The sequence below is a fragment of the Staurois parvus genome, unplaced genomic scaffold (assembly GCF_062004578.1).
Source record: "Staurois parvus isolate SC_StPar_1 unplaced genomic scaffold, SC_StPar_1.0 ptg000070l, whole genome shotgun sequence".
NCBI lineage: Eukaryota > Metazoa > Chordata > Amphibia > Anura > Ranidae > Staurois > Staurois parvus.
The window spans coordinates 2141323-2153852 of record NW_028317866.1 but is presented as its reverse complement, the minus strand read 5'-3'; the positions used below and the strand labels follow the sequence as shown (position 1 = coordinate 2153852).

The 12530-nt window shown below is 42.0% G+C and overlaps 1 pseudogene; it reads left to right on the top strand.

Moving 5' to 3' along the window:
* Nucleotides 1-1972: 1972 nt before the first annotated feature.
* LOC149469452 (U2 spliceosomal RNA) lies at nt 1973-2059 on the top strand (annotated as a pseudogene).
* The last annotated feature ends 10471 nt before the right edge of the window (nt 2060-12530 follow it).

Genomic DNA, 12530 nt, shown 5'->3' with positions numbered 1-12530 from the left:
CCCTTGGTGATTGCTTGGACTGTCACTCGTAAGTGACTTTTTCCATGAATTCTCTTATTTTACAGGGTAGGTTGCCAGGTCTGCAGGAGATCCCACATGGCCAGGGATGAAACTAGGACAATTTTTTTTAGACAGCAGCCAATTAACCTACCAGCATGTCTTTGGAGTGTGGGAGGAAACCGGAGTACCCGGAGGAAACCCACGCGAACACAGGGAAAACATGCATACTCCATGCAGGAGGCACCATAGTTGGGAATCGAATCCATGACCCAATTACTGCAAGGCAGTGCTAACCACTAAGCCACTGTGCCGCCCATATTATATATATATATATATATATATATGTGACAGTATTTCATGTAGCAGTAAAATGTTGAAATGTCGGCTCCCCCTAGGATGGGAAGCGATTCCATTCACGCAGGATCCTGGGCAATCAGTCTCAAATCGGAGGATCGGTCCGTACATCTCGCACACACTTGTACACACAATCCTCCAGCTGTAACAGGGAGCCAACTAATGACTGAATGGGGCATGTCCAGCACTGGCTCAGCCTTCTTCTACACAGCTGGAGCCAATCAATAGGCAGGGGTGTGCTCTGGTTGCAGGGTTAACCCTATGTGGGTAGGATAGTCGGGGCCCGATGTGTATGAGAGGGAAGCGCTGTAGTGCTAGGAGGCCATCTGTCCTCAAAGATAGCCGTAGCCTAGGAGGATGGCAGGTCCTGGAGATAACAGGAGGAGGAAGGGGCAGACAATAGTCAGGGTGAGGGGAGAGGATGCTGATTGATCTACTGTGACACCGCCACATCATGAATACTTTTTCAGCTGAGGGGAGGGGCGGCAAAGGGGGAGGAAGAAAGGGCAGTGGAAGGTGTCTGGGGCCAGTGTAGCAGCATTCAGACTCAGTTCCTCTCAGACTCAGTCCCTTATTGCAAGCTGGATAGCGGCTGCTAATCACTATGGATTTATGTAACTCTGACTCTTTTTTTTCTTTTTTCTCTCTGTCTTATATTTGTTTAATATATATTTTGACTTTAATATTGGTGCTGGTGGCATCTTATGGCACTTATTTTTGCAAAATAAAAGAAATTTAGCAGTTTCATGTTTTGCTGATTTAATATTTTCTACTCTTTTTGAAAATTTTTTTTTTTTTTGGGGGGGGGGGCGCAAGTAGCTGGTCTTGCCTAGGGCACAAAATAGTCTAGCACCGGCCCTGGTTGTAGTGTGTTAGCATTTTTTTGGTGCATTTTTATGGTTTAGGCAGCCCGTCAAATGAACAGACTGTCTTAGGACATCATACGTTAATGCATGGCATAAAGGTGTGAACAGGCCCTAAGTGTTAGAGGGTACTTTAGGAGTTATTGTTTATTTTTAAGGGGTGGGTAAATGTTCAGATTAGATTGATGAACAGGTTAAGTGTAAAGGTAGTGATGTGGACAAATGATAGCTGAAGTGGTATAATAGGTACTTACATTGGGTTTTAAGCACAGGGATATAGCATGCTGTAGGGTACCAGCAGGGCTGTGAATAAGGGGGTACCACCAGTCCTCCTGTACGGGGCCCAGGCCAGCAAGGGGGCCCAGGCAGCTGGGTAAATCAGATGTGAGCAGGGAGGGTGATTAGCACAGCGGGGGGGGGGCTTAGTTACTGGAACCGATCCCTATATCCTGTGCCCCCACCCCCAGAGTGTTGCTGGATTCCTTCCTCTCCTTTCCACCAGCAGCTGCAAGAACACAATGGGATCTTTCAGGATGGAGAGCGGGGGAAGGTCACATTTACCAGCCCCTTCCTTTCCTGAGTGAGCACAATGAGTGATCGGTACCGATCACTCACTGTGTTCATTCACAACTGAAGTATAATAAACTATGTTTTATTTGGGAGGGGGGGGGCCCTGTCAGGTTGGCTGTATAGGGCCCCGTGGTTTCTAACAGCTGCCCTGGGTACCAGGATAGGAGGGGAAACTAAAACATATTATCGCTTCTCTGCCTTTTGGCTAAGATCAAGTGTAGTAACTAAAACATATTAAATAACTGTATTTTCTTGCTTGTTTTTCACTTTGTCCTCCTTTGGTCACTTGGAAACAGCTTTCATCAAACCTGCAAGGAAGGGATTTGCAGAGTCCCAAGACTCTCTGTACCACACTGCCAAGTCTTCATTGGTGCATTCCACTCCAATGGACTATGGCACAAGCCAGTTTACATTTTGGGGGAAAAAAAACTCTAGTATTAAAGTTGATAAAGAAGGGGCGGAACTTAAAGCAAGAGTGTCACCATGCATCTAGATACAGCCATTCTATAATCCTGCTGTGCCTTGTGCCTCCCCTTCCAGAAGCACTGACAACGTTATCAACCGACACCACGCACGGAACTTGTTTTAGAGAGCTAATGCCAGGATCCTCATATTCACATCTGAGAAATGTCAGCTTGTTACTTACTAAACGCTACACTACTTCATATCACAAGAGCAGAAAGGTAATTCATTCTCATCACCAGTGACAACGCAGAAATATGCTGATTAGAATAAAGAAACATCAGCTCCCTTTTTATATTTCACAGTGAGCGCCTCCTGCAAATGAAAATCAGCTTATGCAACGGGAAAGTGCATTCAACATCTGCTGAGTTTGTTACACCATTAACATATGTTAATGCCATTGCATCTAATGTGGGTAGTTTGTCTTCAGTGAGAGCCAAAACACATCAGTGTCAAGGCTGCCAGCAAACTAACACCCAAAGATCCTTTCTGGCTCCATGAAAATAAAGCTTCACTTCAATCACATCTCAAGTGCTAGATCTTGCAGTACATATTTTAGTTTTAACTGGTATTTTAAATTGATGGAAATATGGACAGCAAACACCAGATGTAGTGCTCATGCATTTGAAAAAGACACGTATTATATCTTTTGGAAGAAAAAAAGGGAGCTGATGTTCTCCAGAGCTGTATTTAAAGGATCTGCTGACCCAAGGCTGGTATTTGTTTTTTTTTTGTAAATTTTGGCATCTTAAACCTTTTAATAGTTCCTTACATCTCTGAAGAACTGCTGCATATGTGTGGTATATTCTTTGATCAGACAGACATCCATTGTGGAAATACTAAGATTCGCCAAGAGATGCAAATTGACAAATCCCAATGGATCTCAGTGGCAGTGGAAGTTTAAAAATAGCACACATGACAACCTGGCAGATAAGTGGTAACTGAGCAGTTGAAAACGGTTGAATAATCACACTGACCCCTTCATGAATCCCCCCAATGCCTCTACGGAAGAAGAATATGTGCATTGCCTGGACACTGGAGTTATTTATTTTAAGCAGCTGATCCCATAGTAAATATTGTGTGTAATTAAAACAGTACTGACAGCCTCTGCAGAACTGTGTTACATTACTGAAATAATAATAGCTACTCGCTTTTTTATTGGTGACGGATTCCTTTATGCCATTTATGTGCTGTTTATTGCTTACAGCAGTTCAGCTCAACCTCAGCAGCCTTCCAGCCTTCTAGTCCTTAATATAAAAACAGAGCAGGTATTTTCGAAGGGGGGAGCAGAGACTCTGAGCTGTGGAGAGAAGAAGCAATTTTGGTGCTTTTACTGTAAATTTTGAAAATATATTGCTCCATAGTGCCTGTAGCTGCACAGGTCAGCCACGCTTGATTTAAAGCAGAACTAAAGACAGGAATACTTCCCTCTTTTTTCCAGTGGTCCAAGGACCACGTGGTCCCCTGTCATTTTCTCCTTGGCTTTGCATGTCTCTTCTGCAATACAAAGCCTGCCTGTTCTTCATTTTTAATTTTCCAACTTTAGTTCCACTTTAAAGTTCATTTACTGCTTGAGAATATGCAAATATTTTAACCTCCCTGGCAGTAATCCCGAGTGTGACTCGGGGTTAATTTTCAGTACCAAAAGCAGTAACCCCGAGCAACACTCGGGATTACACTGTAGTGTAACTTACCTTGTCACTGAGATCCACCGATGTCCTCCCACTGTGTCCTCTGGCCGATGCCGGCATCCATCTTCCAGGTTCCCTTCCTTGTGAGCGCCACGAGACTCAAAAAAGTAAACAAAACATGATATACACACAATACATTGTAATCTGTTAGGATTACATTACTGTCTCAAACCATTTCACCAGTTTTGTCCCTAGTGCTTTGTCCAGTGCCCTGCCTGCACTTTTACCGTTCTTTCTGCCTGGAAAATTGAGAACGTCCATGGCATCCAAAAAGCGTATTTAGACCAGCTAGAAAACAGCAATAGTGAATTAAAATCACTTGCAGAATTAAGCGATAGTGATTCGTGGGGAAATTCGTCATCAGACACTGAAAATGACGACAGCTACGATTCTGTGACTGAGCTCAGTGATGTGCGAACTTGGTGTCAGGGTACAGATTTTCCCTGATCATGAAATTTTTATACTTCGAAAACAACAAAGAATTTGATGAAACTACTCATCCTGCACCAAAACTAAAGAAAATTTGGGAAGTATCTCAAATGATTCTAAAAAATTTTATCATACCCAGAATGTTTACAAGACTCTTGTTTGGACAGATTTAAGTGAGTTATTCCTAAGAACTGAAGGCCTACAATATAAAACAACAAATTTCCATGCAAAACAATGTACCGCTTTGACATTCAAAAATATTGACATAATCAGACCGCCAAGGAGGTTAATGTACCTAGACTAAATTCAGGCTCAATTTACAACATGAGATGCCTCATCAGTAGGGAAACCATCAGAAATGAAACAGGCCACTCACTACTTGGGCTCCATGGGTACTGCCATTTTTTCTGAATTTAGCAAATAAAATCATATACATTTTGGCATTTTGATGGAGCTACGTGTTACAAAATCTGGCATCTTCCAACAATATTTTTTCAAAGGCCCCTTTCACATGAAGGGTCCAATCAGGTCTACTTGTCAGTTTTTCAGGCAGACCAGATCGGAAGGTCCATTCATCTATGGACTGGCAGGTGTAAACAGATTTGTGTCTGTTTATACCCGCCTACCTCCAATTCACTGCAATTTACTAAAAATACAGAATGGGATCCATCACCCACGGTCTAGGTGGATCAGATTGGAGGGCAGTTGTTTACATAGCTGTCCATTTACACCCGGCCATCCATAAAGCAAAGTAGGCTCTGTTGGTGTCCATCCAGCATAAACTGAGCAGAAACTGACCTGTCAACCACCCAGCTCTGCTCCAATCAGTGGACAGATCCCCTGATGATCAAAGAGGAGTCCACCCCATGTGAAAAGGGCCTAAGAGTGTTTACATGCACGTGAATGTAGATAAATTACTATTAAACATCAAAATAATGTACAGTAATGTAAAAAAAACAGTTGCTGGAATCTGTTTCTGTTGGCTTAAAACAGTACTCTAGTTCATCTTAAAGCGATAATTCCAGTTGTATTAAAAAAAAAAAAGTCAGCAGTTACAAAAACTATAGCTGCTGACTTTTAAAATACAGACACTTACCTGTCCCTCGGTCCAGCGGTGTCCTCACCACTGCTGGTCTCACAGGCCATCTTCTCTCCCAGACACTGGCATCTTCAGTGTGGGCACCCGGCTGTGACAGCTTGTGGCTTCACAGCTGGGTGCCCACTGCGCATGTGCGAGTAGTCTTCTGGGACCTGTCACGTTTCCTAGAAGACTACAGGTAGGGAGGGGGGAGGACAGCCTCCACTTCTGATTGCCTTAGGTGATTGCACCAGAAGTGGGAGTAGGTACTTGTCAAATCTGGGTAGGTGCCAATCCTTAACAGGGAGTGGGGAGAAAGCCTTAAAGTGGAACTTCCCCTTTTGGTTGGAGCTCCGCTTTATATTGAAATTAAAGCATATGTGAACCATCACCTTATAAAACAACCCAATCAGTTTAAAATAGAAATTAAAGGTAAACATTTGTGTATAGATATAAAAAACTTAAAAAGATTAAATTATAATGACCTTTTTTTCCCCCTTTTTTATAAGTGATTACATTCCCTCTTTTCTCAGCTACATAAAAACTAGGTGAGGAGAAACTGAGGAGAAACAGAGAGCAGACAGCTAGACAACTGACCACGCTGTGTTCTCCTGCCTAGTGTGGTCAGTTTTTAATAGGAAAGCAGAGGGACAGGCAGGATCACCAGGGATTTCACACAAAGAAGCAATACAAGGAGAAGAGGATACTTCTTCGTACAAGTACATGGTACAGCAGAGCAATCCTCTGTGCTACCAAAAGTTTTTTTTTCTCTTTGAGGAAGTCATTAGGTGACGAAACGCTTCAGTGGCATGTCTAGATGACATCATCACATTAGCCCAGAAGTAGGCCATCTTGGTATGATATCTGATGCCTAAGCTTATCCTTAAGGTGGCAACACATTATTTAAGAGGCGATGGCTTTTTTGTGCACTGGATTACTGCATTTATTATGTGAGTGTCATTCTATTCCGCTGCATGATACATTTGACTGGTTTATTAATATATTATGCAATGAGGGTTGTTTCTGTTTCCTTGAGCTAATGTGCTGGTCTATGGAGGAGCGTTTATGGTACATTGGACAAGAGGTACTATTGGGGTGACAAGGAGGACTGGCCCTATTTAAAGGGCAAGGCGTAGTGAGACCTTCCTGGAGGAACACAGGGTTTGGTGGTAGTTAATTAAAATAATATGGCACATCTACGGTGAAGGAAGACACCGCGACTTAATAACATTAATGTTCACTGAAGAAGAGATTTCAGGACTTTTTGTTTGAATATTTTGGAGCTTGGACACTTGATACTTTTCTGCATATGTGTTTATATATGTGTAGTTCACACATTTACGCACGGGACACATTTGTAAATATTTCAGATTTTTTCATGTTTGATTAATATAGAATTGTTTGCGCTGTGTTTATTATAATACTGATAAACGGTACAGAAGGCACATATCAGGAATATGTAATCTTGGGGTAACATATTCTTTAACTGCATGCTTTCATTGGTCCAGCTTGGGTGGAGATCGTGAAATCACAGCCCCTCCCCTTCACTTCATACAGTCAGAGAATGCCTTGTATTTATTGAAAATTATTCAATTCATTTAGTGAATGGTGGTGGTACCGAGCAAGTGAGCCCCTGTGGTCAATATGCAGTAGGTCAGCCAGTCTGAACTGATGATTGTGGCAATCAGTGTAGTAGCCCCAACTACTACAGGGATCGTCAGCTTACACAGCGGCCCCTCAGATGTGAGATATGCATACTTACATTGGTCCAAACTAGAGAATTGTAACTATGTAACTATGCAACTGGATCAAAACGGGAATTCAGCTTTAAAAAAAACAGATTACCTAATAAATTGTCAGCCTGATTTTTTTTTTTTGTTGCCATAAAATTTTCTTCTGTGTTAGAAGTGGCTCTGTGCTGCCTATCTAGTCTGCCACTGACAAAATCCTCTCCTTCCATGTACACTTACCTTACCCCTGTTTCCTGCCTCTAGGAAAGGATGACATCAGGGTCTGAAATCTCATGAGAAGACGCTCTTGCAATGGACTGGAGTGTTTTCTTCCCTTGAGATTTGGTCTGCTCTTCCTTCCCCAACAATCTTTTGGAAGGACTGTGATGTTACTCCCAGTGATGTGGAAGATGAGGGCAAGATAAATACCAATCTCATTTTTTGACAGGTAATGTTTATACCTACTAACAGCAGGTCATTTTTATAGAGGAAGTGGATCTGGATAGTATGGGGTTAATTTACTAAAACCGGAGAGTGCAAAATCTGGTGCAGCTCTGCATAGAAACCAATCAGCTTCCAGTTTTTTTTGTCAATGCTTAATTAGGCAAGCTGAAGTTAGAAGCTGATTGGCTACCATGCACAGCTCCACCAGCTTTGCATTCTCCAGTTTTAGTAAATCAACCTCAATATGTCACCCTTTAATTGTACTGCTACTTTAAAGTGATATTGAACCCAATCCTAAAATGTAATATATTGCAGCTTATCAATCATTAGATGTGATGGCTGCGTTAGTTTTATTTTTTTACATTTTTTTCCCCTGTTTTCACCTGGTCATCTGGCCAGTAACACGCTTCCTGTATTAGAGTGCCTCCAATTAGGCTGAAGGAGCACAAGGGACATCTTTGGACAGCAGCATTGTTAATCTAGGGGGAGGGGACTGTAAGGTGCACTAGCAGATTTAGACACACTAACAGATTGAAGCTGAACTCCAGCTAACACTTTATAAGCAGTTACAGCAAACAATGTTTTCATTTTGGGCTAAAGGTTTTACATAAATCAATTGAAAAGCCGATCATTGTAAGCACACCTGCCAGTGGTAAATGGTTTGTCTCAATCCTCTAACTGCTACATCTGCAGGACAGCTTATCCTGTTGAAAAACAACAGAATTACTGACTAGATCACCAGATGAAAATAAAGGAAAGAAAGCATAAAAGGTCTGGGCGCGGGGACTGCTAGGCTCCTTCTGGGAGCTGCTCAGGTCTGGTGATCTGAAAACCGGTGCACTTGTTGGTGTGGACAAGTATTGCAATAAGTACTATGAAGACAAACGTTATTTTTGTGCACATCACCAGTGGGTAGAGATGAACGGAAAATATACTTCTTGGAATTTGGATGCAAGCATGGTGCCCCCTGAATGGCATCGCTGGCTGCATTCCATGACAGAAGATCCTCCTACCACTCACCCACCTGCTGATTATAAATATATATGGAAGACTCACCAGTTCAACCTGTGAGCTACTCCAGGACAGTAAGTACCATACTCAACCACTCGGACGAAGATAGAGGAGTGGGTTCCTCCTCCATCATCTAAGCTTTAAAAAGGAACACCAGTTGTATTATGCTTCCAGAGATGATATTTAATAAACCTAAATTTCTTTCAAAACAAAAAAAAACTGCAATATAATAAATATTTGCCCTATTCTGACAGGTGTAGGTTTTGGCCTAAAACTTTGAAATAAGAGTTTAAAATAATTGAACATGTAGGCATTACAGAAGTAATATCTTAGCCTGGTGATACTTTATATATTCAAGAAACCCTCTGGCTTTATAAAGCTCACCCTTTTAATCTGATCTTGTATTGGGGCTGTAGAAATATTTACACACTGGCTTTTACTGAAGCAACCAGACTGCTCAATTTGCAAGGGAAGTTGCACTTTGCAAGGGAAATTTTCCCAGATTTAGTAAATGTGGTAATATTTCACTTTGCAAAGAATACCAATCAAATGCAAGGAAAATTTTAAAAAAAACAGCCCTTTTGCTTGCGCATAATTTGATGATGTAAGGCAGCTGTGTGTCACCTCATTTACTAAACTTTGGAGAAATTTCCTTACAAAGTGCAACTTCCCTTGCAAAATGAACAGTCTATTTGCCTTTTGTAAATCAACCCAACAGTTCAGTCTACTAATTATTAGACTTTCAACACATCGAATCACCAGAGCCTGCTGCAATATTTGCACCCTGCAGATCAAGTTGTATTAGTGCTTCAGTTCCAGTCTGTTTCATTTGGTATGGAATTTCTTTATCAGTGTAGTTTGCTGCCCTTTTAAAGAGGAAATAACCCCTACAGAAGTGTGTTTCTGCCCCTTTCCTTCATTTCAGCCTAATTTTAGGTTTCACTCTGTGTGTACTAAGGAAACACCATCCAAATTCAACATCACTTAAAGGAGTAGTTCCTTTTTCTTTGTGTTCTTGTGTTCACCCTCTCTTAGGGAAATCCTATCTTTGCATCCAGAAAGATTTAAATCCTTATGTGCACCAACTAGGGCCCCATTAAGCACGCAGAAGATTGCATATTGAAGTTTAAAAGGACATTCATCCATTTTTTTACAGAGCTCTTCCTCTTTCAGAATCAGACCCAGCCACCAGTACCTGAGGGCCCAACGTGAGTTAGTCTGTCAATTTTATTGCTTCCCATCCTGCTCACTTGGGAGAAAACATCTCAGGGCTGAGGCTATTGTTTGAATTCTGACTTACAGGACAGCAAAAACGTATTTGAGTGTGCTGTGTTGCAACTCTTGTTTGAGTTTATTAAGAGTTTTATTAAGAATATTAACTGTCATTTATTTTCTTGTCATCTTATTGTGCTTAGTTTTACTGTGCTCATCATTTGACCTCAATATAACCAAAGTGTCACTCTAACCTGTGTATGAGTCTACTGTATGGCAAAGACCAAAGAGTTCTTCTAGCCAAAGGTTTAAAGGATAAGTTTACCTTTGGGAACATGTTACATGTGCCACCCATTTTTAGGGTGGAACATGTTCCCATAGCCGCAGCAACTGCTCACAGCCCCCCCTCTGACAGATAGTACAAGGAGAAGTCTCCCCGTACTATCTGTCAAATTTGAAAACAGCCCGGCCATGCGGGGCTCCGCCTATGCGGCCACATAATTCATTCACGGACTTCTGTGATTGAATGAACTGCAAGTCCAGACAACCTTAGCGGCTGTCAGCTTGTACTTTTCAATGAACTACCACGGCACTGTGGAGTGCCGTGGTAGTTCATTGAAGCTTCCTGTCAGAATATCTTCTTGCTTGTACAATTCGTACGGCACGCAGATATTCTGACAGGTCTGCAGGAAACTTGCATGGCATCAGCGATCTACTGATCGCTGGTGCAATGGCTCCTGCAAAAAATGTGCATTTATTATTTTTGTCAAAAAGGTGAACTTATCCTTTAAAGTGGTGTCACAAGGGCTTCCAAGGCAGGCTCAGGGGAGACAGGGAGCCCAAAAACTACTCAATGTCCCTCAAAGGGGGTAGAGCTAAAGGAGGAATTGAGTAATTTTCTTTTCTGGAACCCATGGCTGCAGGAAAGAAAATCGCTCCATCTATGGCTGGCTTAAGGTTTAAAATACCCTGTGCTACAGAAATCTTCACCACGGCTCCCACACACAACACAGAGGCTTGATTCTCCAACACTTACGTATGTTGTGACGCCATTCATTTTGAATGGCACTCCAATGTATGAAGGCAACGCAGTTCCAATGCAAATACACTGCAGTGCACTACAATGCTCGATAATGCAGTACTATAGATTTGGTGTACTGGGTTGCAAAAAACAGTGCATGTCTGACCTCTTGGTTGCTTTGGTGCTCCATTCACTTGAATGAGCTGTCCTAACGCAGCACACGTTAATGCATAAAAAACCTGCATTAATGCAGTAGGATGCCAGGATCTGAATGGGACCTCACAGTGTTGCTCAGGGAGCTCTTGTGTTAGTAGAAAAGTGAAAAAGAAGGTAAAAAAGTGTTTAAAAAATCAAATAAAATCATACACAAAATGTTAGCACATACATAAAGGTGTGTCCAAAATATAATTAGAATTAAGTTCCTACGCTCAAGAAGAGCTCTGTGAAGGGAAAAACTGGCCAAGGTCACTTGGGGTGGGTTGCCAGGTATGCATTATAGAACACTGATCAGTTGCATTTCAGCCCTATTAGAGTTGAGACATTCTTTTTTGTGACACCCTGATCAAGTGTCTCATATTGAGAAAAATACAAACGTGTTTAGAACAGTGATACTCAATAAAATTTTGTGTGAAATTGGGTAAAAGTATATCAGAAACTTTGGAAATGGTGAGGAAAGCTTATGGAGAAGCTGTGCTATCATCTGCACAAGTATACCGATGGCACAAGGCCTTCAAGGAAGGCTGAGTAGGTGTTGAAGACGAAAAACAATCAGGACACCCCTCTTCATCAAAAAAAAACCAGAATGTTGGTGCAGTGAGGTCTATTCTCAACCATAACTGATGGCTCATTATCAGAATTATTGCAGAGAAAATCAATTCAATTCAAGTCAATTGTTTAAGAAATTGTGACTCTGGATTTGAACAGGAGAAAAGTGTGTGCAAAACTTGTTCCAAAAAACTTGTCACCTGATCAGAGGGAACACCGTCAACTCATTTTCCAAGGCCTGTTTGCCAGTTTGGAAAGAGAGCGTGATTATTTGAGTCGATTGATCACAGGAGATGAATCCTGAGTGTTTGAGTACGATCCTAAGACGAAGAAACAAAGTTCAGAATGGCACAAACCCACATTACCTCGCCCCAAGAAAGCTCAAATGAGCACATGGAATTGTCCATAAGGCATTTTTACCTACTGGTCAAACTGTAAATCAAAGATTTTACCTGATAATTCTTGGTCACTTGAAACAAAGAGTTTTTCATGTGCATCCTGAGATGGGCAGAACTTGGATCCTTCATCACACTGCTTTGGCTGTCAGAGAGTTTTTGGCTGAAAAACACATTAGGGTTCTTCCCCATCCACCCTACAACCCCAACTTGGCTCCTTGCTACTTTTTCATATTCCCAAAGATGAAGAAGGGTTTGAGAGGACACTAATTTGGTAGTGTGGATAACATTCAAAGCCCACAGCAGTATTTGAAGGAGGTTGCATTCAGGGGCGGACTGACAACCCATGGGGCAATAGGGGATCATGGGGCCCCTGTGTCCTTGCCCAAACTCAAAAATGCCTATGAAAAAGGTACCAGGGGCATCTCATGGGGCCCCCTACTGACCCCGGGCCCTCGGGCCGTGCCTGTGTTTCCAAATGGTCAGTCCACCCCTGGTTGCATTG